The following is a 23,464-nucleotide window of genomic DNA, read 5'->3' as shown; positions in this document are numbered from 1 at the left end:
GGCGGACAGCGAATCGCGGGCGCTTGCTCGGAATGTCACGCTACTCCCTGCAGCACTCGGCTGAAGTGCAGGACGAGCGTGATACACACAGCGCATGCACATGGCACCATTCGGGAGGTTCCTTCCGCGCCAGAGAAGGCATCGGTGCCCCTATTTTAATGACCCGTCGGCTGCAGACGATCCGCATAAGCATGAAACGTTACCTGTTTGGCGGCTTCCGTCCCTCGATCAACCATCCTGTGAGGCTGTGCAAGATCCTTCGAGCAAATTGGCGGAGACAGGCTCGCCTCTACTGGGCCAGGAATGGCGCCTGTTTTCCAGATTGCTCGTCCATTCCGCGTTCTCGACGTGGCGTCGTACGGTGTCGCCGAGTGGCAGCAGCCTCCGCGCCGACGTCCGCGGGGCTCCGGTGTCCCGCACTCCAGCCGCGCACTCCCGTGTGTCCCGGCGAGTGAGTGTGCTCGCGAGTTGCGGACGGGAGCGTCCGGTTGTCCGTCTCGCACGTGTGTGGCAGCCACTCTTCGGGAGCACGGTCGGTGCCTGCGGATAAACAGGGTGGATTCGCTGTCCTGAAGCGTCGAGTGTTCCGTGACAAGGCGCTTGCAGCTATCACTGCCATCCCAGCCCGACGAGTGTCGATGAAGAAAATTAAGTCTCGAGCAGAGAAGCTGTGCGAGCAGCTCAACCTGTTGAACGTTGTAAAGCAAATAGAGGGCAGCGATAGCGCATGTCTGGAAATGTTTTTCTCGGCTGAGACTCGTAAGCTGGAATGTCCGTTCCGCATAATCGTCTCTGAATCTGGTACGTGGCAAAAGTGCGTCGCGGACTCGTTGAAAATCAGGTTAAAATTACTTGACGTGGTCGACCCGTTTTTGACTAGAGATTCTACCGCCGTTATTCTTAAGGTCAAGTGACCACAAAAGGTTAACCGCTTTTGCAGTTGATGTAAAATATCTGTTTTTGTATTTTGCCACACGAAGCACTGCGTCGAGGCTGCAGTTGGCGAGCATGGGGCCGTGGTTTTATTCGAACGCCTGTGGCGTGATTGAGTGCCGCTGATTTTTCTTCTTCTTTTAGAGCTCGTATCGTGCCATTTGACGTCAGCCTTTGTTGCTTTGGACAAGAACATTTACCTGCAAAAGCAGGGTGTTTTCATAGGGTCGTTCATTGTACCTATTTTAAGTGATTTGTTTTGAGCTCGATGCGGTAAGGCTTCCTTTAAGCTGCTGGGTGAACTTAATGTTTGAGAAAGTTTCCGGTATGCTGATTTTTTAGTTTTGAGATGTTTGTACAGACACTATTGTTTCGCTTCCTTTAGCTTCTTTTAATGCATGTTTCAGGCCACTTACTTTCACCTTCGAATTTCCTGAACATGACAGCATTAGGTTTTTAGATTTGCGGCAGTTTTTCGAAGACGATCGCGTGTGTTGGGTGTACGGGCCAAAAGCCAATAAGCCCCCTTGACCGTACAGTTCGGCACACTCAACGCTAGTAATATATATATATATATATATATATATATATATATATATATATATATATATATATATATATATATATATATATATATAGCGCTTTCTTTCTTGTCTGGCGCCCTCTGTAAGTCATGCGATCGCTCCCTGGTAGAAAGCCTTCAGAGGCAAGCGGCACGCTTGGAGGCTGTGGCGTGTAAGAGGCACGTTACGGTCTCAATTGCCGAAGGCATGCATCGCAGAAGGAAGGCCGAATCGCGCGTGAGCGACGAACAGAGGGCGGAAGACAGGAGAGAGAGACACAAAGTTAACGTATAGCAGTGATTCCCTGCCTGCATTAACTTTCTCACAATCTTAAAAAGGTAGGGCAGCGTTCCGGCGTCAAAGTGTTGTTCACGGTGTTAAGAACGGCCCGCTGAGGTGCAAGCTTTGCCAGCCAGTTGCGACAGCGGCGTCGACTTTTCCTGGAAACCCACCGTCGTCCTCTAGCCAAATGGCGTCACTAAGTCTGCTGTGTACGAATGACAATGCGTCCGCCACTCGTCCACTACTCTGCGTCGCGGGATTGCCGAGATGAGTTCGACGAACCAGGCTTTGTGACGGAACACGCCACCGCCGACCCGGTCTGCTGTGAGCAAGGGAGTTCCTGAGGGAACGTAGTTGGAGACCCCTTCCCACGCACCGTTCCTGACGTAAGCCCCGAGCTCTGCAAAGACCGTCTGTCCTCGGTGGGGTCCGTGAAACTGGTGCGGAAGCGTGTTCCGGATCGTGAAACCGGCGCGGAAGCCCTCCCGCTGAAAGGCGGCTCGTCTACTGGTCGAACGTTACCCTCACCTAGGGATCGAGGGAGGACCGAGTGTTTATAAACCGCTGTTGTGCGGCTGCTCAGTGTACTTTCTCTCGCAGTCGTGCTAGACTGATTATCTGCAACGTCCTTATGTAGATACTGTAAATAAACCCATATTCCTCGTTCTTGATGAGAAGCAGTCCTTCCCTTCGTCAACTTCCTGAGCGTGGATACGTTGCACGACGGAATGGGCCAGCTACCACCTAATTCACGACCGACTCCCATCTTGACAGCGGGTTACGAGTGGTGGGATTGACCTCCCAATCTACAGCGGCGCCAAATAAGTTTTTGAGTTTGTGCAAGTTGAGCTGCCCTACGAGAATGCGCATACCAGACTGCACCATCCAGCACAATGATACCTACGTCACCTGCAGAATTCTGTAAGCAGAATTGCTTACAGAATTCCACTCTCTTGTGGAAGACACTACTTTAGTCAGACCGGCAGGTGCTTGAATGTACGTCTGCAAGAGCGCAACCGAAAAGTCGGCAACATTGCTACAGACGGCCAGCTGGCAGCCTATCGTAAAAACTGTGGCGCGCAGCCACCTTGGCGTTATTAGAGTTGTCGGACGATCTCGCTGCTGCCACCATTTGTAAGGGTTGAAGGTCGTAGAGAGGAACTTGGGAGGAACTAGGCGTACAGGGCTTATTTACAGTATTTACATTTTAAACAAGACATACATTCGACAGTCGAGCGTGGCTCCCAAATGGAGCACGGTAGACGAAGCATACGGCATGCGAGCACGAAGCTCCAAACACGCAGCACAGAGCACGCTGACGAGCACACTCTAGCAGCCGACAACAGCCGCTTATAAACACTCCGTTCTCCCTAGATCCCTAGGTGAATGAAACGTTCGATCAGTCAGCGTTGAAAGTCCTCGTGACCGGGCCGCCTTTGAGGGAAGGAGGTAGGGGGTTTACACACACATTCCGCACAGGTTTCACTGGCCCCTCCGAGGTGAGACGGGCTTCGCAGAACTCGGGGCTTACGTCTTGAAAGGCGCGTTGGTTCCCCGAGCTGACCCCCACAGCGTGGCCGCCGGTTGTCCGTTGTCTTGCGTACTGTAGTGGCCACGAGTGTCAGCAGACTGTGACGATTCCTGGGGCCCACTTACCGAAAAGCGCCCGTTTGTTAGGGAAGCTGTTCTTGCTGCAGAGAGACCATGTCGGCGGTGGCGCGTTAAGTAACAATAGTTAGTCCGCCGATCGCGTTTAGTCGCAAAGGCGCCGAGGGGTTGTTGAAGTGGCACCTTGAGGTCCCTACGAAATGAGTTACCGCAGCAATTGTGATAGGCTTCCATCGTTCCCTTCGGGGAAGCTCGAAACGCTCGCAGCTGCAGCTGGCTGAGAAAACTTGCATGTTGCCACCTCGGCAGGCCTTTCCTAACAACGTCCTCTTTTTTATCAGAGTGTAGAAGGGTCGTCATTTGGGCGAGTTGATACTGGTTGAACATCTTGAACAGGCAGCGCAATATGACGAAGACAAGGCAGGAACGAACAGGACAGCGCTGAAGTCACAACTAACTTTATTGGAAAGCATACATGAAGCTATGTACACAACCCATAGCCACGTGCTCACCCAATGATGGCGTCATTATCAGTGCCCAAGCAAAAGCTCAAAATCCTGTACCCTAATGTGACACTATAGGGTGGCTTAAAAATTCAAATTCACTGTCATACAAATTTAACGATGGCATGCTTACAGAGCGCTACCCTTTTTTTTCTGATATAGTAGGCCTCAACAATCTCCCTCGTAGTCTTTCTATGCGCAAGTATTGTGGTGTTTTCATAGATTGGGGAGTGCACCCATGCTCAGAGCAATGCCGCGCGACATGTGAGTAGGCATTACCCGTTAGCGAGCGCCCATGCTCAGACAATCTAATGTTAAAGGGACCCTGAAACGCTTTTGACGATTTTCTACGAACGTACTGAGTCGTTAGGGTAGGTCCTTCTGATCATTAATTGACACATCTAAGTGCTCTGCGTAAAGCGTGTAATTTATTATAAGGGTTTAAAAATGCACATCGCTGCCGATCGCAGCGCACTGCTCGGCGGAATTTTAAGCCGCCCCTGCCCATATGACCGAAATCACCCATATGACGTCAGTGGGGCGAGCTATTCGATTGGCTGACCAGGGCGCGTGATCGATAATTTTTCCAACTTTATGGTGAACAAATGATCTTCGTAATAGTTGGAATGTTAGTTAATTTGTTTTTATAAAAAGAAAGTAGCATAAAGAAAATGCACAATAACAATTTTTCAGTACACTTAAGCACTTCCGGCGCACAGCAAGTGTCGTCTGCTTGTGTTACAACGTACTCCATTTTGACGAGAGCTCCGCGGTCAGAGTTGGTCTCAGTCTTTTCGCGAGCACTATGATTCGACTTTGTTGCCTTGTGGACTGCAAACGTAGCGACTGACAATATGTCAAACTGCGACATCGTGTCCCTCTGCAAGGCAGCGTACGAGCGAACTGGCTGCTGCGCATCGGACTGCCGCTATCCGATCGGCGCCAGGATTTGCGCGTTTGTGGCCGTCACTTTACACCGGAAGATTACTAACGCAATAGCGTTTCGCGAGTCCCGTATTAGGGCAAACGTAAGCGCAAGGGCACAGGGTCTGGCTGCTTGACTGTGCCGTAACGGGATGAGCCACGAGATGAGCAGAAGGGAAAATGTGAATGGTCTGCACGGTGCAGCCACCTAGTGGCACATAGCTCAACCATACACAGTAGCAGCAACGAAGTGTATTCTTCTTTGCTGCTGGTGTGTATTTTTCGCAGGAGTGTAATCATCAACACGTTGTTTTTTATAAATGTTTAAATTTTTTACACTTGGTTAGAGGAATAATACCGCTTTGTTTGACTGGTTAAGCGCTGCGCCAGCAAGTGTCTGGACCGTGCAGACCGATCAGGCTGCTCACGTACGTATGCGCTGAAGTTCCTTCATCAGCTTGAGTTTATGCCTCCAGTCATTTGCCGAAATGACCAGCTTTCCTGTGGTTACCGGAATACCGGACACGTTTGGCGCTACGACAGAATGCTCGCAACGCACGCTGCTTCGATAGCTCTCGGTCGACGGCCAAGTGGCTAGCGGAGAGGTCTCGCGCGGGAGGGGGCGTGCTCCAAAACAACCGGAAGTGAACGATGTGACTTCGCATCGTGACGCAGGACCAGTGAAGGCGGAGCTTAGCCCCGCTCGCTTGGCGAACGAGTTGAGGAGGAAAAGCGTGGCTAGGAAGGAGGGTAACTTCTAATCGCTTGTAGCTCCATTAATACGTAACGCTTCACTTAAATTGCGGTGCGAATGTTCTACTTAAGCTGTACCCTACGCGTCTACAAAATTTGTCCGAACCGTTTCTTTCAGGGGCCCTTTATGGTGACGACCTGTTTGGCCGATATAGATGTGACCGCAGGAAAGTGGAAGCTCGTAAACAACTCCCATTCCACAGTGAACAAGCGGGGACGTATGCTTAACAGTGCAGCCTTTCCCAGCATGAGTGGAGGCAGCCTGGGCCAACTTCCTATCAGTCTTACCTCAAATTTTGATCATCTTGTTAGGGGCCGAAAAAACAACCTTTACATCAAAGCTTCATTCCTGAGGCTGTTTGATAGCTTATGTACATATGGAATTACAACCAGCTTTTTCTTCTTATCGGCAGGCTCTGCATTGTTCATTCTTGTGCGTGCTCCTAATTTGACACGCTTAACAAGCTTCTGTACGGTCATGCGGATAGCATCCTCTCGAAAACCGGTCGCTCTCAAACGCTCCAGTTGTTTTAGGAAACTCTTAGAAGTCTGGTGAAAACACGATTTTGAAAGTGCCTTAAATAGAACCGAAACACCAATGCCATTTTTTTTACCACCTTCGAGTGTGCGGAGCGAAAATTTTAAATTGGTTTTCTGACCTTGGGCAGTACATCCAGCACCCATGCTTATCAGCTGAAGCCTCGTATCTAAAAATTGTAGTTCGTCCTTATCTGGCACTTCATGTTTAAAATCTAACCCTGAGCTATATTTGAGGAATACATCAGGAAGTATCATCATGAACCGTTTGTTAGAAATTAGTACTGTTCACATAGATCAGAAAATCATCAACATATCTTAGCACTTTGATTGTTCGGTCATCTAAGTTACTTTCTATATTTCTATGAACCCTACGTAGGAAAATGTTAGTACCGGAGCAACCTTGGAGCAAATGTGAATGTCATATTTTTGTCGGTATAAATTTCTTTTCCAGTCACCAACAGTTGAAACTAAGTAAAAAGAGAATATCGAGAAAACTGCTAACAGATAGACCACAGCTGCTAGAAAATTTGAGCTCATCATTAACCTCGGTGATACACAGTTTAACACTTATTAGATCGTCATGTTGCACATCGATGCTAAAAATATTAGTCACCAGGATTAGATTTAAAAAGGAAACTGATGAGGTGATCCGAGTTTTTTACTGCGAAAGGATCTTTGATCACCAATGATTGCAAATGCCTTTGTTAGTAACCCGAGACAACCCGCTGCCACGTATCCCTTTCCATGACTATTGCTCGGAATGGAGTGTCAGGTTTGTGGGTCTTTGCTGCGAAGAAAATATCCAATTTAAGACTTTTTGCCTTTTTTTTGCTGATGAGGCTGGCTGCTCAAGGTTGTGGCTGTGGAGCAGCGACAGTGCGCGCTCCCAACTGCGGTCACGTCGATATCAGCCAAACAGGTGGTTGCTGAAAACATTAGGCTGTCTGAGCATAGGCGCTCGCTAACGGGTAATGCCGCGCGGCATTGCTCTGAGCACTCCGACCTATAAGAACACCACAATACTTTCCGCGCATAGAAATTAGACTACGAGGAAGATTGTTCAGGCCCACTATATCAGGAAAAAAAGGGTAGCGTTCTGTAAGCATGCCATCGTTAAATTTGTATGACAGAGAATTTGAATTTTTAAGCCGCCACATAGTGTAATATTAGATTACAGGATTTTGCGTTTTTGCCTGCGCACTGATAATGCCGTCATCGTTGGGAGATCACGTGGCTATGGGTTGTGTAGATAGGTTTGTGTATTCTTTCGAATAATGTTACTTGTGAGTTCAGCGCTTTCGTGTGTTCCTGCCTTATGTCTTCCTCGTATTGCGCTGCCCTTCAAGATGTTGATCAGATTGTGTGTATCGTCATCGCAGTAGCTTAACTAGGGAAATCGTAGAAGCTACCGAGGTTGCACGGGCACGGGAGGATTGCGTCAGTTTGCCGTCAATGGCTTTATCAAAGAAAGAGCTTGAATTCTTGACACAGTCGGAACGTGGCAGTGTACCTTCGTCTTCCCAGCCAAATCAGATGGGTGTATATGTATGCTCAGGATCCGCAATAAAATATTTGTTAAAAGTTAGCGTTTGTCCTGTCTCGACTTGTCCCTCGTTCTTACTGCGCTATGTAATACGAGCGTCACACGACGCATTTCTGATGGCAATCAAGCCCGATACGGATCGAAATTCTCGTCGCGATTGGTTCCTTTGCGCAAGCTGCGCGAGGGAGTCAATCGCAGCCGAGAATTTAGATCCGGATCAGGCATGATCGCGATCGAAAGTGGCTGTGTGACACAGGTATTACTTGCATTACGATGGATAACCAACGTACACAGATCTATTCCCTTCCGCATTGTGAGGCGGAGGTCCGCCATCAGTTTGAAGTGACGTCTGTATTTATTGCATTTGCGTACGTATTTTTAAATGTACACAAATTACTATGCGTACGTATGCTAGCAAAAATAAACTAATAACGCGGATAGACAATCGGATCGCGGTGGTGCTGCGATCGGTAGCGATGCACATTTTTAGAACCTTTAAGCTTACGGAAATAAAAGTGCTCGAGAAAGTCGGCGCCCTTTTCTTGTGATCGCCTTGCCCTGTTTGCGCTGTCACACGTTAACACCATAGGAAAAAAAAAAAACGAGTGGTGAAAGGCAGAGAGGTTAACCAGATTATGTATGCGGTTTGCTACTCTTCACAGATTAACATCATAAACCACTTCACTTGGTGCTTAGAACTAAGAAACTGAATCCCTTCGAGGTTTCCCTATAGCAGCAGCTGTCTGAGGTGTGGACGACGCAGGCGCACACTCGCGGTGCGCTTGAGATTTAGGCAACCATGTTGCAAGGACACCAAAGGAACGTCGAGCTCGGTTGAAGGGTTCCACTTTTCTAATAACGAAGTCGTCATTCGTAGCAAGGAAACGAAGCTTTTCTAAGCGAGAAAATGGAAAGAGTGGCGTTACCTTTTGGTCGACTATATGGTGCCTCTCCTGAGACGTCAGCAGTGGCGGATTCACAGAGATCGCCATAGAGAAAGACCACGTGGAGCACTAAATCGGCTCTCCGTTTTGTGGCGGGCGTTTCAAATTGAGCAGCAGCAGCAGTGGGACCTTCGGCGGTAATCTTCTTCGAGGCGAAGTGACGTATTGGCACGCAGAAAATGATGATTGACTTCTAGATGAATAATATATACTGATCATTCTTGACATAATATTTTCCTATAATAATGACATCTTAAGGAACCCCAGGTGGTCAGTATTATTCCTAAGTCCGCTGTGGCGTGTCTTATTATCGGGTCGTGGTTTTGACGCGTAATGCAGTGCACCCTGACCGTTCTATCCACCTCATCGCGGCTGCGTCGCATATATTGCGAGCAGGTTTTATCATAACTGCATGCATGCGCGCGTCCCCTGTGCGTACTTCGTGATTTTCTCCCGTACTATTATCAACGTTACTGTGCGTGGCTCACCGCGGTGTATTACTTCGATAATGTACGCTGATTGGGAGGCCGGATTTCGCGCTGAAACCGCGTATTCGTGTTTTAGTTTTATATACTTTGTCAAGCAGTGCGCCACTGCAGAGTCCAGCACAGTTGGCTCGGAGAAGCATGGTGCACATACCCGTACCCTGGGCGGCGCCACTTCAGAAGTGCATATAATACCAAGGAGATGGAGGCGGCAAGGCGCGCCTACACTGAATGCGGGAAAAGGGGGGGGGGGGGTTGCTTTGGTGATTTGCACATCCTGTCTGTGTGCCACAGGTTTGGCGTTGACAGTTGCGTATCGTGACCTCGCATCCACATTTTAGAAGAGGCCCGGTGCACGCCGTGAAGTCTCTTTGGAAAAACGGCGCATCTCTTTTTTTTCTTTCTATTTTTTCTCACGTTTTGTGGCGCCCAATAGAGTAGGTGGATGGGTGTGGGGAGGCGTCACCCATGCATTTACAACTTCCTCGATGGAGCGCAGCACGCGACGGGAAATGAGAAGCAGCTCGTCCCCTTGCACCATCTCGCTGCTCAGCCGGCTCAGCGAAGCAGCTCACCCAAGTTGTGGCCGTGCATGCCATTATTTACGTCGGTCGACAGGTTCGTTCGCAGGTGTCATCATCAAGCGCCGACGAAAAGAAAAAAATTCGCAGTTCCGCCCGAAAGGCAAAGCACCGATTGCGATAGCGAATTAGTAGATATCCGTACGAAGTAAGCATAGTAGTTTTATCGGCCGTATAGACATGTCAACGTTCGCCTACTAACTAAATTAACAATGGTATAATGTGGAAGTGCGGCTGAACAAGGACGTAGAGAGAAACAGACACATTAAGACAGTGCTGTCTCTGTGTGTCTGTTTCTTTTTACGTCATCGTTCAGTTGCACTTCCACATTCTGTCAGATTCAAACCAATTAGCCCGCCAACGTGTTTTATATAAATTAACGAGCATGATGTCACACGCGCACAGGTAAACAGGAGCACATCTCGGTCGAAGAGCGCGGAAACGCGCTGTCAAAAGACTGGAGTGAGGAATCGCGGCAGCAGCAAGGCGAATTGACCTTCGTGCATCTCTAGCTTCAACGCGAACGAAGCGTCGAAATCAGACCGCATACGCAGCTGCGCGCAGTCTGCAAACATCGCAGATCGACTTCAAGATGAGGCCCTCGCGGACGCGCACTTTAGCCACGTCGTAGATCCCTTTCAAGAGACAGAGAGAATAAGCTTTCTTCAAGAACCCCGGTCCGGGTTCGCCCGCTTTGTTATAGTTGTCTGCCAAGCCGAGCGTCGTGATGAGCTCGATCATGGCACGTACGTAGTCGGAGGAGGAGTCCGCCAGCCACTCCTCAAGTGTAGGTCTACGGGTGGGTGAGAGTTTCAAGACACACGAGCGCCGGAACGCGTCCCTACGGCGTCCTCGATTCGCGTGGCTATCGCCGTAATAGACGCCGCGGTTGTCTCCACAGTACGGTGCGGCGGGCGAGGAAGACATCGGAGCAGCCTAGCATGTTGTCTACGGGGATGTTCGCAACGCTGGGAACGCTATTGGCGGCGAGGAGTTACGGAGTCGCCATCTATCGGAAGCGCCTCGCTGGCGTAGTACGAGGGATCACGTGGCGCGCTCCTCATAGGTTTTGCTGTCAGCGCTCACTGAAAACACCACGCGCGAGCTCTCCCGGACATTTCTGTAAGTACTTTTGAAATGAGAGAAGTTTTTTACTGTCTAAATAATAATCTTGGGCAAACTGAAATCACAGAATCGTTTACAGACGCTATCTCTACCGAATACATACAGTGAACGCCACTGCGCGTGGTCGCCGCGATGGAGTTTTCCGAACCGGCTTCTTGCGTGAAAGGTAGCCAAACGCTGAGAGTAAACTATGTGAAATATTTATTTATTGAAAAGAACCTTAGAGGCCCTATGGAAGGGCATAAAGTAAGGGGGCACATTAAACAGTAAAAGGTATAAAAAGTACAAATTTCTTACAGGAACAGAGCTATAAAAAGATTACCATGTTACACAAAATTGAAATCACTAGGAATACAAAAAATTTGTTAGAGTGGGCTGTTTGTATAACCAAATGGGGCATAACAGAATGAAGCCTCAATGCAGCGATCGCACGGGTTCGCAGCGACCGACTGCGCGTCTGCATGCATGTCCGCGCACAATGTTTTGCTTTCGCTGTGAGCGCGTTTTCGCACCGTGCCATGAGCTTTAGACTGCAGAATATGAGCATTTGACAGTATACAAGCAACCATTGTTACGTCGGCGCTATCAGAGCTGCTAAAAAATAATTTCATTGTAGAGACTTCGACGCATACGGGGACTGTGATGTGCCGTCGCGACGATTCAATTTTTTTTCTTCTTAATTCTTAGACGTTTCCATATTATTTCTCGAGTTGCGTCGCACTGTATGTTTATCGGAACTCTCAGCGTGCAATTCCCGCTGCTTCTTTTTGTAATCCAGTGCATTAATTCAAACACGTACAAACATGACCATATGCCATGCCTTTTTTATATGTGCGTCTTACCGCTCCCTTTCCATTCCAGTTAACTTGCCAGTATCTATAGCATCGACAAATTCATAGACCAAACCGTCATGACATTAGTCGGGCAGCGGACTCGGGCGAGCGTCTCAGCGCGCGTTTTCCGAACATCGCAGACCCGGCGACGTAGCAGAAATCTTCCTCGCGTCTGTGCTTGCTGCATACCCGAGTTGTAGCCGATGACTTTTTGCCAGTTTTATGTTTCGCGAGCCAAGCTTCACGCAGCTTCTTGTCCTGCGGCTACGTGTAAATAAGGCTGACACCGGGCTCCGTTGCGTACGTCCGGCACTGCGGCACCGAGCAGTAGCCTACCATGTTGCGCGCCTTGAAAGGCAGCCTCTGCCTATTCTAGTGCTTTCAAGCGTTGTAAAGAAGACACTCAAAGCGGGAAAAGCTCGCCACTAAATGAGGACCGCAGCGTACGAGGGAATTTAAACTCTCGTTTTCAGCTCGCTTCGGCACTCTCGAAGCAGCCGACGCGGCCGCTATGTCCACGTGATCCCTAATAGCACGTCACGCCGACGGTGGCGCCAGCTTTTCCAGTGGTGGAGCTCGAGGCCAATATTCCACCCGACGTACTATTGCCGTCTGTTCGTGCACTACGCGAAAGTTTTTGTTGCGATAGCAATTATGTGGACACTTCAGGGGCATTTCTGCCGTTGCCGTGAGGGTCCGTGTGAGTGAAAGCTTGTGAGGGTGAGCCGGCGAACGCGGTTCAATCTTGCGTACGCGAGCGAGGAACGCGGATGCGTGTCCTCTCCTGTCGCGCGCGAGGCTGGGGGGTCAGGCGAGATAGGAGGTGCGTTCTTCTACAGTGGTGGTGGTGGAAAACATTTATCAAGGAAGAGAGGTGTGGACTCGCGCAGGAGCCCTACATACATTGGTCGAAGCCGCCAGCCTGGCCCTCTTGACCAAGGCCATTTGGGCCTGAAGGTCTGAGCAACGAAGCAGGGCTGCCTCCCTGTCCTCTCGGGTAGGGTTGGGGTGGGGGTTGAGAGCCGAATTTTGCTGGCAGGCCCACACCATGTGATAAGTGTCAGCCACCTCGCCACAGTGTTGGCACCTGCCAGTGATCGCAGGATCTAAATGTTTCATTACTGCCGGGCACAGCATTGTGTTGGTGTATAAGCGAAGTAGAACGCGTTCGTTTGCTTTGTCCAGTCCCTTAGCTGGGGCTGGGTACCGGCGATGGCTATCCTTATAATAGGTAGAAATGTCTTTGAAAGTTAAGAGAATTCCGCCTTCTTGTTCCAGGACTTAGGGGCAAAAGGGGACGCCCGGTAAGTGAGTGCTCGGGCTGCCGCATCAGCAGCTTCATTCCCTTGAAGGCCCTGATGGCCAGGAGTCCAAACTATACAGCGGGGGGTAGGATCGACATCCTTGCTGCAGTTTCTCAGTATTCGCTCGGCCAATAGGGTGACCCAACCAACCTCGTAATTACGGCATGCGCCACGCGAATCCGTAATGATATATTTAAAATTTAGAAGTCCGAGGCAGCTAGGGCGATTGCTACCTCCTCTGCTTGTGTTGTACTGGTGCACGAAAAGTGAGCCCATCCACCTGTGTTCCCTGATGTATGACTGCTGCTGTATACCATCCCCCGTGGCTTGGCCCAGAGACATCTACACAGTAAACTCCATGTTTGTTGCCACAGTGACGGTCCAAAGCTTCCGCCCTAGCTTGGCGGCGTCCAATATGGTCTTCTCTATCCATCTTGGTTGGAAGGGGTCGAACTCGGATGGCGCGTCTTCATAGTTCTGGCACTGTGACTCTTTCTTGTAGTGAAAATCGTGTTGGATGTGTAGTCGAGCCAGAAGTAGTTGGCCTGATCGTGTTTGGGCTAACCTTGTGTATTGATTTGGTAGATGAGCTTCTTTGAGCTCCTGGAAGGTGTTGACCATTCCAAGATCGAGAAGTCGTCCGTTGGAAGTGGACACCGGGAGATCAAGAGCCCTTTTCATCATTTTGTGGAGGATAACCTCTACCCTGTCTTCATCGTGCTTCCGCAACTGGAGGTAGGGTACTGAATACAAAATGCGGCTAGTTACGAAAGCGTGAGCGAGCCGCAGCGCATCCTTGCTTCGTAACCCTCCTCTCTTATTGGAGACCCGGCGGATCATTCGACCCACCTGGTCTCCAATCTTCCGGAGCTTTTCAAGTGTTGTGTCGACCTTTCGCTGATGGTGTACGAAAAGTCCCAGAATTCTAATCTCCTTATACTCGTGGATGGGGCCACTGCCGAGGGATAAGTGGATGGTTGTATTATCCTTAGGGGAAGCCCTAAAGTGAACAAATTCTGACTTTGCTGGTGCACATTGGAGGCCGCAGTGCTCCGCGTAGCGATCCACTACCCGTGCTGCTGCTTGCAGGCTCTCCTCCATGTGCCCTAAGTTGCCTTCGGTGGCCCAGATCGTGATATCATCAGCATACAGCGCATGCCGTATGCCTTCAATATCATACAACTGTGCCGGAAGGTGTAGCATAGCTAAATTGGAGAGCAGTGGGGACAACACCGCGCTTTGTGGCGTGCCCCGCGTGCCCATTTGATAAGGTCCATGTTCGGTGTCTTGAATACGGATCAGTGCAGCCCGATCTGTCAAGAAATCCTTTATGTAATTGAAAGTGTTGCGGCCGCAGTGTGTCTCACTGAGGTGACTCAGTATGACGCTGTGTTTAACGTTATCGAAAGCACCCTTCAAGTCCAAGGCTAAGATAACCTTGTCATTATGAGGGTACTCGATAGGCTGTATTACATCTCTGTTAAGTTGGAGCAGGATATTCTGCGCTGACTTCTGGGGGCGAAAGCCGAACATCGTGTCCGAGAAAGTGTTACGGTGTTCCAAATATTCTGAGAGTCTATCGCGCACCATCGTTTCCATCAGTTTGCCCACACACGATGTGAGCGAGATAGGTCTTAAGTTGTCTGTGTTTATTGCCTTGCCTGATTTAGGAATGAATGTAACCAGTGCTGTCTTCCAATCTGAGGGAACCGGCTTTTCCCCTTTCCAAATTGCGGTAATGTATTCGAGCAGGGCTTCATATGCCTGGTGTTAGATATGGGGCTGTTTCCTGTGCCTACTTCGAGGTCTGGAGACCACATCGAATCGCGCCCCTGTTAAGCAAAGAGCGCAGGAACACGGAAAGCACATTCCAGAGGAGCGCACGTGCAAACAAGTTGGCAGCCCCCACTTCGTGTGCCGCCGGGGGAGGTAGTGAATGCTTTGACTCTTCCAGAAAACGAGGGAATAGCCCGGCACTGTTGCAAGGAAAGTGTGTCCCGAAGCAAGACGGCTGTGATGTACCGGGAAGGCCTGGCAGCGTAGCCCCCATACGCCCATTGTGCCGACGCGTTGCAAGCCAGCGAGGCAAGACCGCAGGGAGAAGTAAGGCACCGTGAAAGTAAGGCACCCTGCCCGCCTTGGTCCGCCGTCGCCCCCACCTGGCTATTGTGACGGCGAGTTGTAAGTCAGCAAGGCAAGACCGCAGGGGGACCAAGCGGCGACTCTCTTCGCCGGGTATGACACCATCGCACGGGCGCCTACCATTGGCCGAAAATGGCGTCATCTGAGCGGGCTCGCCCATTGGCTGAACGTCGTTTTAAGCCGAGACCTCGAAGGGTTTAAAAGACGCAGACCAGGAGCAGCGGAGGAGGATGCCAGAGCATTCCAGGCATTCGTAGAGCATTCCCTGATTCACCTCTCTCGAGCATCTTGCCGCGGGCCGCAGCGTCCGAGTTGCTGCCGGCCCGTAATGACTGTACGACTGTTACTTGACTCTCATCTCACTGTAGATAATGTAAAATAAACCCTCCCAAGTTTTTTCATCCCGAAGTCCGTCCGCAACTCCTACACTGGTCAGGGAGGTTGGCCAGCAGTGTGACTGTGACTTTGTCCCTACCTGGCGCCGTGCCCCTGCGCATCATGGCCAGAGCCGCCTTGAGGTCGTAGAGTTGGAACGGTTGGTCCAACTCCGGATTACCTTTGCCTGCATAAAGATATTCCGTGCCTTTGGGGTCCTTTTTCTGGCACAAGTACTACTCCCGTAATATCTCGGCAAGGTGTGTTGTGGTGCCTTTGAAGTTGTGGAGTGCACGTTGTAAATGCCTGTGTTTTTCCTCTTGATTGTGAGGGGTCAATCAGATGGCGAAAAAATCTCCATGTGTTCTTACCAGACATTTGTGTAGCTGCTGTGTTGCACCGGTCCACCCATTTAGTGTCAGCCAGGTGAGAGGCATATTCCGCGGCCTTTTGGGTGAGCTCTGTAATTCGTCTTTTACGGCACGGTTGTGTTTCTGTCTATGCCAGTGTTTGGTGAGACTGCGGCGGGCTTCCCAGAGGTGGAGTAGATGGTCATCAACAGCTGGGCAGTCCTCCGTTGTCTGGATGTGCTTCTAGTGTTGTTTGAGGGTTGAGGTGAGTGTTCGTGCCTATGCTTCATATCCATTTTCAAAGAGATCGGTGGCTGGTAAGGACTTACGGAATGCCTGCCAGTTTGGGAGTCGGGCGTGAGTAAGTGGTCGCTTTAGAGGTCGTACATGTATTGATGTATTAATGATACAATGGTCACTGCCGAGTGTGTCCTCCATGTGGTGCCATTCAATGTTTTGTACTTGTTTGGAAAGTGTCAGGTCAGGGCATGTGTCCCTGGTGACGGAATTCCCCATACGCGTAGGGTGTGCCGGGTCGGTTTGCTGAGTGATGCCTAGCGTTGAGATAAGCTCCGCTAGCTTACGCCCACGTGCTTCCTCCTTCCTGTAACTCCATAGTTCACTGGGAGCATTGAAATCGCCCACAATCAACAATGGGTCTCGACCCGCTATCTTCAGCGCCCGACTAAAGATGTCAGAGAAATTAACGTGTTTGAGTTTGGGTGCACAATAGATATTAAGAATATGCACTGATGAGTCAGAGCGCCGCCGGGGAAGCACAGTGATCATTGTGTACGAATAGGCAATATTAATGTCTAGATCCACTTCCTGTGCCGTGTACGATTTGTGCGCAAGAATACAGGTGGATGGGTCTTTCTGGAATGTGTTTTACCCCGACATTTTGGCAGATGCACCAGGTTCTTGCAGAGCTACAATGGCTGCTAGGAATTCAAGAGTTTCGAGGTAGAGGCTGAATTGTGCTCTTTTATGCCGATCACGGAATCCTCTACAATTCCACTGTATTAATGACAAAGGTTCACGTTTTGGTTTGCGAGGTGACCGATTAATGCCCTGAGCCATGTTGCTGACTCGAGGCTGGTTGGTCTAACCCGCCCACTGCCGCAACTGCTCCGGCACTTTGCAAAGCTGCTAGGGGGGAACCATCATTTTCATCATCATCGACAGAACGAAACATTTTTGATGGGCGGCTCACCTCCTTGACAGGTCCTGCGCGCCTAAACAATTTTGGACTGGCCTGGATCCAGGCCTTGATGTTTTGAGTTACTTGTACAGTCACCTGTTCAGTTATAGTGGCTGCAAGTTGTTGCAACCGAGCTTGAATGGTTTCCGCAATCAGAGCGGGAAGCTGCGCCATTTCTTCGGCTATGGTTTGCTCAAGCGCTGTTATGCGGCTTTCCAAGTTAGCGATTACAGGGGAGCGTGACATCGGAGCAAAGCTCAAGCACACAGACGCCGAGTCGTCCCCCTCATCCATTGTTCCTGGAAAAAGCGGCTCTGCTCTAGCCTTTTCCAGTGCATTGAGTTTTGGCGGCGAGGAGTTACGGAGTCGCCCTCTATCGGAAGCGCCTCGCTGGCGTAGTATGAGAGATCACGTGGCGCGCTCCTCATAGGTTTTGCTGTCAGCGCTCACTGAAAACACGACGTGCGAGCTCTCCCGGACATTTCTGTGAGTACTTCCGAAACGAGAGAACTTTCTTACCGTCTAAATAATAATCTTTGGCAAACTGAAAGCACACAGCCGCGATCTCTTTACCGAATACGTACAGTGAACGCCACTGCGCGCGGTCGCCGCGATGGAGTCTCCCGAACCGGCTTCTTGCGTGAAAGGTAGGTAAACGCTGAGAGCAAACTATGTGAAATATGTTCTTATAGTGTTTGTATAACTAAATGGAGCGTAATAGAATGAAGCCTTAATGCAGCGATCGCGCAGATTCGCCGCGACCGACTGCGCGTCTGCATGCTTGTCCGCGCACTGTTTCGCTTTCTCCGCGCGCGCGTTTTCGCACCGTGCCATGAGCTTAAGGCCGCAGAATATGAGCATTTGACAGTATACAAGCAACCATTGTTGCGTGGGCGCTATCAAAGCTGTTCAAAAATAATTTCATTGTAGAGACTTGACGCCTACGGGACTGTGATGTGCCGTCGCGACGATTCAATCTTTTTTTTTCTTCTAAATTCTTTGACTTTTCAATACTATTTCTCGAGTTGCGTCACACTGTATGTTTATCGGCGTTCTCAGCGCGCAATTTCCCGCTGCTCCTTTTTTGTAATCCAGTGCATTAATTCATAACACAAACATGACCATATGCCATGCTTTCTTTAAATGTGCTTCTTACCGCTGCCTTTCCACTCCACTGAACTTGCTAGTATCTATAATATCACAAGTTCATAGACTAAACCGTCATGACATTAGTCGGGCAGCGGACTCGCGCGAGCGTCTCAGTGCGCGTTTTCAGAACATCGCACACCGGGCGCCGTAGCAGAAATCTTCCTCGCGTCTTGGCTTTCTGCATACCCGAGTTGTAGCCGATGACTGTTTACCGGTTTTATGTTTCGCGAGCCAAGCTTCACCCAGCTTGTCCTGCGGCTACGTGCGAATAAGGCTGACACCGGCCTCCGTTACGTGCGTCCGGCCCTGCGGCACCGAGCAGTAGCCTACCATGTCGCGCGCCTTCAAAGGCAGCCATTACCTATTGTAGTGCTTTCAAGCGTTGTAAAGGAGACACTCGAAGCGGGAAAATTTCGCCACTAAATGAAAACCGCAGCGTACAAGGGAATTTAAGTTCGTTTTCAGCTCGCTTCGGCGCGCCCGAAGCAGCCGACGCGGCCGCTATGTCCACGTGATCCCTCCTAGCACGTCACGCCGACGGTGGCGCCAGCTTTTCCAGTGGTGGAGCTCGAGGCCATTAGTTGCCAGCTGCGCGTTCTGACTTCTGAGAATTTCTAATTATTTTCTCAGCTCCAGTACCATGGGGGTGGATATGGGTTGAGAGGAAGTAGAGGCTACCCCCGCCCAATTGCTCACCTGGATTGCAGTAGGGTTGTTGCCAAGCGGCGGAAAATCTTCTGCCTTTAAGGCTGGCGGCTTCGCACTGGTCCCGGACTTCGCATGTTGGTTCTGAGAAGGTTGATTTCGGTTGGCTTGCCCGGACTTGCCCGTCTTCTTGTTGGTCGGGGTTACGTGGTCCTGCTGGGTGACGTGTCCCTTCTTGCCCGTCTTCAGTGGTTGACCCCGTTCTTGTTGGGTAGGTTGTCCCGGTCGCTGTAGCTTCCGAAACTTGCCTACACAATCTCTGGAGCCAGTGAGGTGGGCCCCTCCGCAGATCATGCATGTCGGGGTGCACTCGTGTTCTGCCATGCCTTGGTCCGCAGTTCCAACGTGTTGGCCGCAGTAGCCACACCGTCCTACGACTGGGTGGGGGCAATTGTCCACGTGGTGCCCCATCGTGCCACATATGTAGCAGGCGGGGATCGTCTTTTTGTACTCCCTGACCGGGGTACACTCGCAGTTGTAGTGTATGTAACGCGGTAACCGCCGGCCCACGAAGGTCACCACCGCCACATTGGATGCACCAAGTTTCCGTATGAACGCAATATCGCCTTCTCGCCATTCAAGCTTAGCCTTTAGCGATGCGGATGTTTCGTCAGCCCGTACACTGACCACACCTCGGCACACTTCACCATTTAGTTTCACATGGCACCGAAAGGGGAAGGAGCGTTCACCCACTTTCAAGTCAAATTTCTTGGCAAGCTTGTCCGCTGCTTGCGCCACTCGTTTTCCACAGACGATGAGATTTTGGTCCCAGACCGGCCAGACGTTGAGAGCAGCTCCTGCCGCCCCACCCACATAGTGGGCCAGTGCCGCTCCCACTTCTCCATGCCGAAAGGCCGTCTTGAGGTCCAAGGTCACACGCGGCTTCAATACCACGATGAGATCCTCCGAATTCATTTTTGGCGTCTGCTTCGGGCGCCAGGTGGTTGCCGTCTTCTTGTTCAGCGGCAGCGCAACGCGAGCATTGCCGGGCTTACCGGGGTGGCTCGGATTCCTAGCTGCCGTGTTTGAAGTGGGCGACGCAGCTGCGGCGTCGCCCTTTGTAGACGCCTTGTTCTGCTGGTGTCTCCGGCGGAGATTCACCATCATGGAAAGACACTCATCTTCCGTGGGTGGCAGGTCCTCGTCTTGCCCATGTGTCTCGATTTCTGCCCAGGCCATGGTGGTAGGGTCGTATCCAGCCGTCTTGGTGGTCGCCATCGGCCGGTAAATCCCGGGGAAACCCCGGCGCCGACGGAGTCAAAGTTAACCCTCTTGAGGGTTAGCTATCCGCGGCGTGGCGAAAGTAACAAGTTGTCGTAGAATGTCCAAATTTCGGCCCATCTGTACGAGACGGTTGTCGACAGGCTGCTCGTGATGTTGGGGATCAAGTAGCATCAAATTCAGGAGGGTCACATCCGAAGTTCCACGGATCCTGTCAAAAGCTGACGGAGCCGGTGCGTCGCGCGGCCGATGCGAGACCTCTTCAACGGCGGCTGCGACGGTGCCTCGATGAACTCGCCCGCTGCTCAGTACAGAGTGGAGACAACCGCGGCGTCTACTACGGCGTTGGCCACGCGAATCGCGGACGCCGTAGGGACGCATTGCCGGCGCTCGTGTGTCTTGAAAGCGGTCTGCGACGTGGCTAAAGTGCGCGCCCGCGCGGGCCTCATCTCCAAAGCGTTCTGCGATGTTTGCAGAATGAGCGTAATGGGCCGGTAGCTTCGTATGCTCTGTGTTTTGTACACGTTGAAGCGACAGGTGCACGGAGGTCAATTGACTCGCGGCTGCTGCCGCGACTCCTAACTCCAGTGTTTTCACAGATAGTTTCCGCTGTCATCGAGCGATGTGTGTTCATGTTTACCTGTGCGCGCTCGAAACCGTGTTGGTTAATGTTGTTGAAACACGTTTGACAGGCTAGTTGGTTTGAATTCATGTGTAAGCGCGACTGAACAAGGACGCAGAAAGAAACAGACACAAAGACAACGCTGTCTCTGTGTGTCCGTTTCTTTCTACGTCCTCGTTGAGTCACGCTTACATATTCTATCATTGTTAATTTTACTTAGCAAGCGAATGTTTACAAGTTTATACGGCCGATAAAACTACTATCATCACTTCATAGAGCTGTCTACTAATTTGCTGTCGCAATCGGTGCTTCGCCTTTCCGATGGAACTGCGAATTTCTTCGTCGCGTTAACGGGCAGTTGCGCTAGAAATGCCGCCATGACAAGCTTTGCCGCAGCGTCCAGAGCTCTATCCGCGCGTATACGTTTCTGTTTAGGATCGCGTCTCCCTAATCGGCGTTTGCACACTGTGCGGCTCAGCACTGGGTCGTTGCATCGTACGCGTGGTGCGCTACAGAAGCGTGGTCCCGATCTGGTTTGCTTCAACTCTGTTCTCTTCCATCCTAACTGTTCGATCGCCATTAAACGCAGCCCCTCTTTTGTGTGCGTATTGAGCGACGGTCGTGTAGGTGAAATTTCTCGGGTTCGCTGAACCGCAAAGCGCACGATGCGAGCCGAGGCCATTTTCATTATAGTTGTTTCCAATTTATGGCACATGTTTCAGCCAATGGGGTCAAGATATTCTCTCAAGAGCCATGACACCATATTTTCGCACTGCAGCTCCTAATCTTGTACGTCAAATGATCATTGTGTTCAACACGAGGAAGTTTTGTTGCCTGTACATTTTTTCTTTTGTTTATTACCCGGCGTGCGGGCGTTCCAGCGTGAAGCTGCGTAGTCATGACGTCAGAGTCGCTCCGCGGATGCTGGCACGTGAGAAGAGCCTGCCGTTGACGTCCTCCTCGGTCATCATCGGGATCGGACGACATATGAATGCGAAAGGTAGTAAACCTGCCCTCGTTATTGGACTTGGGTCTCTACTGGCCCGCAATCTGGGGCAATGAGGATTAGTCGCGGGAACGCCAAGCGCATTCGTTTGCAGGAAACCCGGCTGCATATACAGTGTCGTCGGTTCGTGTTTGTATTTAGGCGACTTAACGTGACCTATGCAGTGCTGGCTCTTCGGAATAGCATTTCCAAATCTGTGTTAATAAACAGCCTTCCATAGCGCTTCTCCGATGGATCCCCGCCGAATTGCAGCTGTTACCACGACCGCCGTTTCCATGGCACCCGTTGGGAATGGCGAAATTTATCAGGTGCCTTCGAAATTGCAGGAGACAACCGCATATCTTCCGGCCGACCACACCGTGCTTGTTGTCACGGATGCAGTGTGCTCTCGCGCCGGTTTAAACACGTGACGCGCGACCTGGTTCATGTGCGTCGCGGAAGACAACGGCTCGCTCGTTCGCTTCGTCAAAGGGAGGCGGCCTCGCCACTCTTCCCTCGCAGACTTGGCAGTTTGTACGCGGCACGTTCCGTGCATTTACAGCCGCTGCCAGGTAGTCTTACTATTACGTGCCATTTAAGTTACCAGTCGTCTCGAACTGTTATCAGACCGCGGAGAAGCACTGCCTGTGTCCAACAGGGGTATACCTCTGGTACTTCTGAAGGCTTAGCAAAAGTTTGTAAACGTTGTTAATTAGTGTTTGTGCATTAACAGTATGTGTGATTTACTCTTTTCCCCGTGTACCGTTTAGCAAGCCTGGCAAACGTCGTCGTTTTTTCTCTTTCTGACGCCGAATTAAATGGGTTTGGAATGGCCCGTTGCTGTAGCGGTAATAGCCGTTCTCTTGCGATCCATTTTCCTCCGTTGACGTGGATCAATAAAAGACTGCTTTCAGTGACAATGCCCCGCGAGCTGATGCACGTGGCGTGGTCGATCACAGCCCGCGATGCCGCGCCGACGCGAGCGTTTCCATTCATATCTTCACTGCACGAAATGAGATCGTCAGCGGCGGCACTGCTCGCAGCTGGCATGCGCGCCCACGGCAGGCGCGACGACACCTGGCCGCGTAATCGACGGTTCCGCCGCCGGCGAGAGGGCAACCGTGACGCCCCGCCATCGTTCTCCCGCACAGGATCGCGTCGCCAGAAGCGACAGGCACTGGTCGCAATTTTCAACTCGACCGTGGCGTACGACAGTGTTCCGTTATCTTTTGTTGACCCCCGGCATACCGTCGCCTGTGACACTCTCCTATAGGCTCCGGGGATAATGCGCCAAGCAAACGGCGCTCGAATCGAGGCGTTGACAAACTGTACAACGCCAGGAGGTCAGTGGGATGCTCGTCCGACTCCAGTGCGTGTCATCGCACTCTCTAGCTGGAGGGCGCCTGCTTCGTGCCAAGGGGTCTTCGCCGAAGCTGACGCGTCGAGCAGATGCTCTGCAGCCGCCGACCGGATGCACGGCGCGCCCCGCAACGCGATCCCGCGGCGCACTTGAACTTGTCCGCCTTGTCCGCCTCTGGTGCGCGCGAGGGCCGAGCGGGGCGCCAAGCTCGGCGTCGGGCGTTGCTTGTTCTTCCGCCACCCCGCGTTCTCACAGCAGTAGCTCGCGGAGACTGGACCTTAATTCCGATCACCCGCGCCCGCTTCAACGTCATCGAGGCGCTCTCCTTGTATCGTACGTAATCGCTGGAAGTGCGACGACGCCGTGTTCTGGGCGGAACCGACGAGCAGTGCTAGATGAATGACAGCGACGCACACCCGGCCACCCACAGGGC

At 51.2% G+C, this 23,464-nt stretch overlaps 1 protein-coding gene and 1 long non-coding RNA gene across 8 annotated transcripts in view; one reads left to right on the top strand and one right to left on the bottom strand.

The window, feature by feature from the left end:
- pico overlaps positions 1-23,464 on the top strand; it is a 263,380-nt gene that overhangs the window by 86,707 nt on the left and 153,209 nt on the right. The window lies entirely within an intron of this gene.
- Positions 1-23,464, bottom strand: part of LOC135921236 (uncharacterized) — a 227,896-nt gene that overhangs the window by 196,408 nt on the left and 8,024 nt on the right. For all 3 annotated transcript variants that reach the window (XR_011511263.1, XR_011511264.1, XR_010570499.1), the window contains exon 2: positions 204-540. This is a non-coding gene — a long non-coding RNA (uncharacterized lncRNA). The remainder of the gene's footprint in view (positions 1-203; positions 541-23,464) is intronic.

The sequence above is a fragment of the Dermacentor albipictus genome, chromosome 1 (genome assembly GCF_038994185.2).
Source record: "Dermacentor albipictus isolate Rhodes 1998 colony chromosome 1, USDA_Dalb.pri_finalv2, whole genome shotgun sequence".
NCBI classification, from domain to species: domain Eukaryota; kingdom Metazoa; phylum Arthropoda; class Arachnida; order Ixodida; family Ixodidae; genus Dermacentor; species Dermacentor albipictus.
This window is presented reverse-complemented; position numbering and strand designations above follow the sequence as displayed.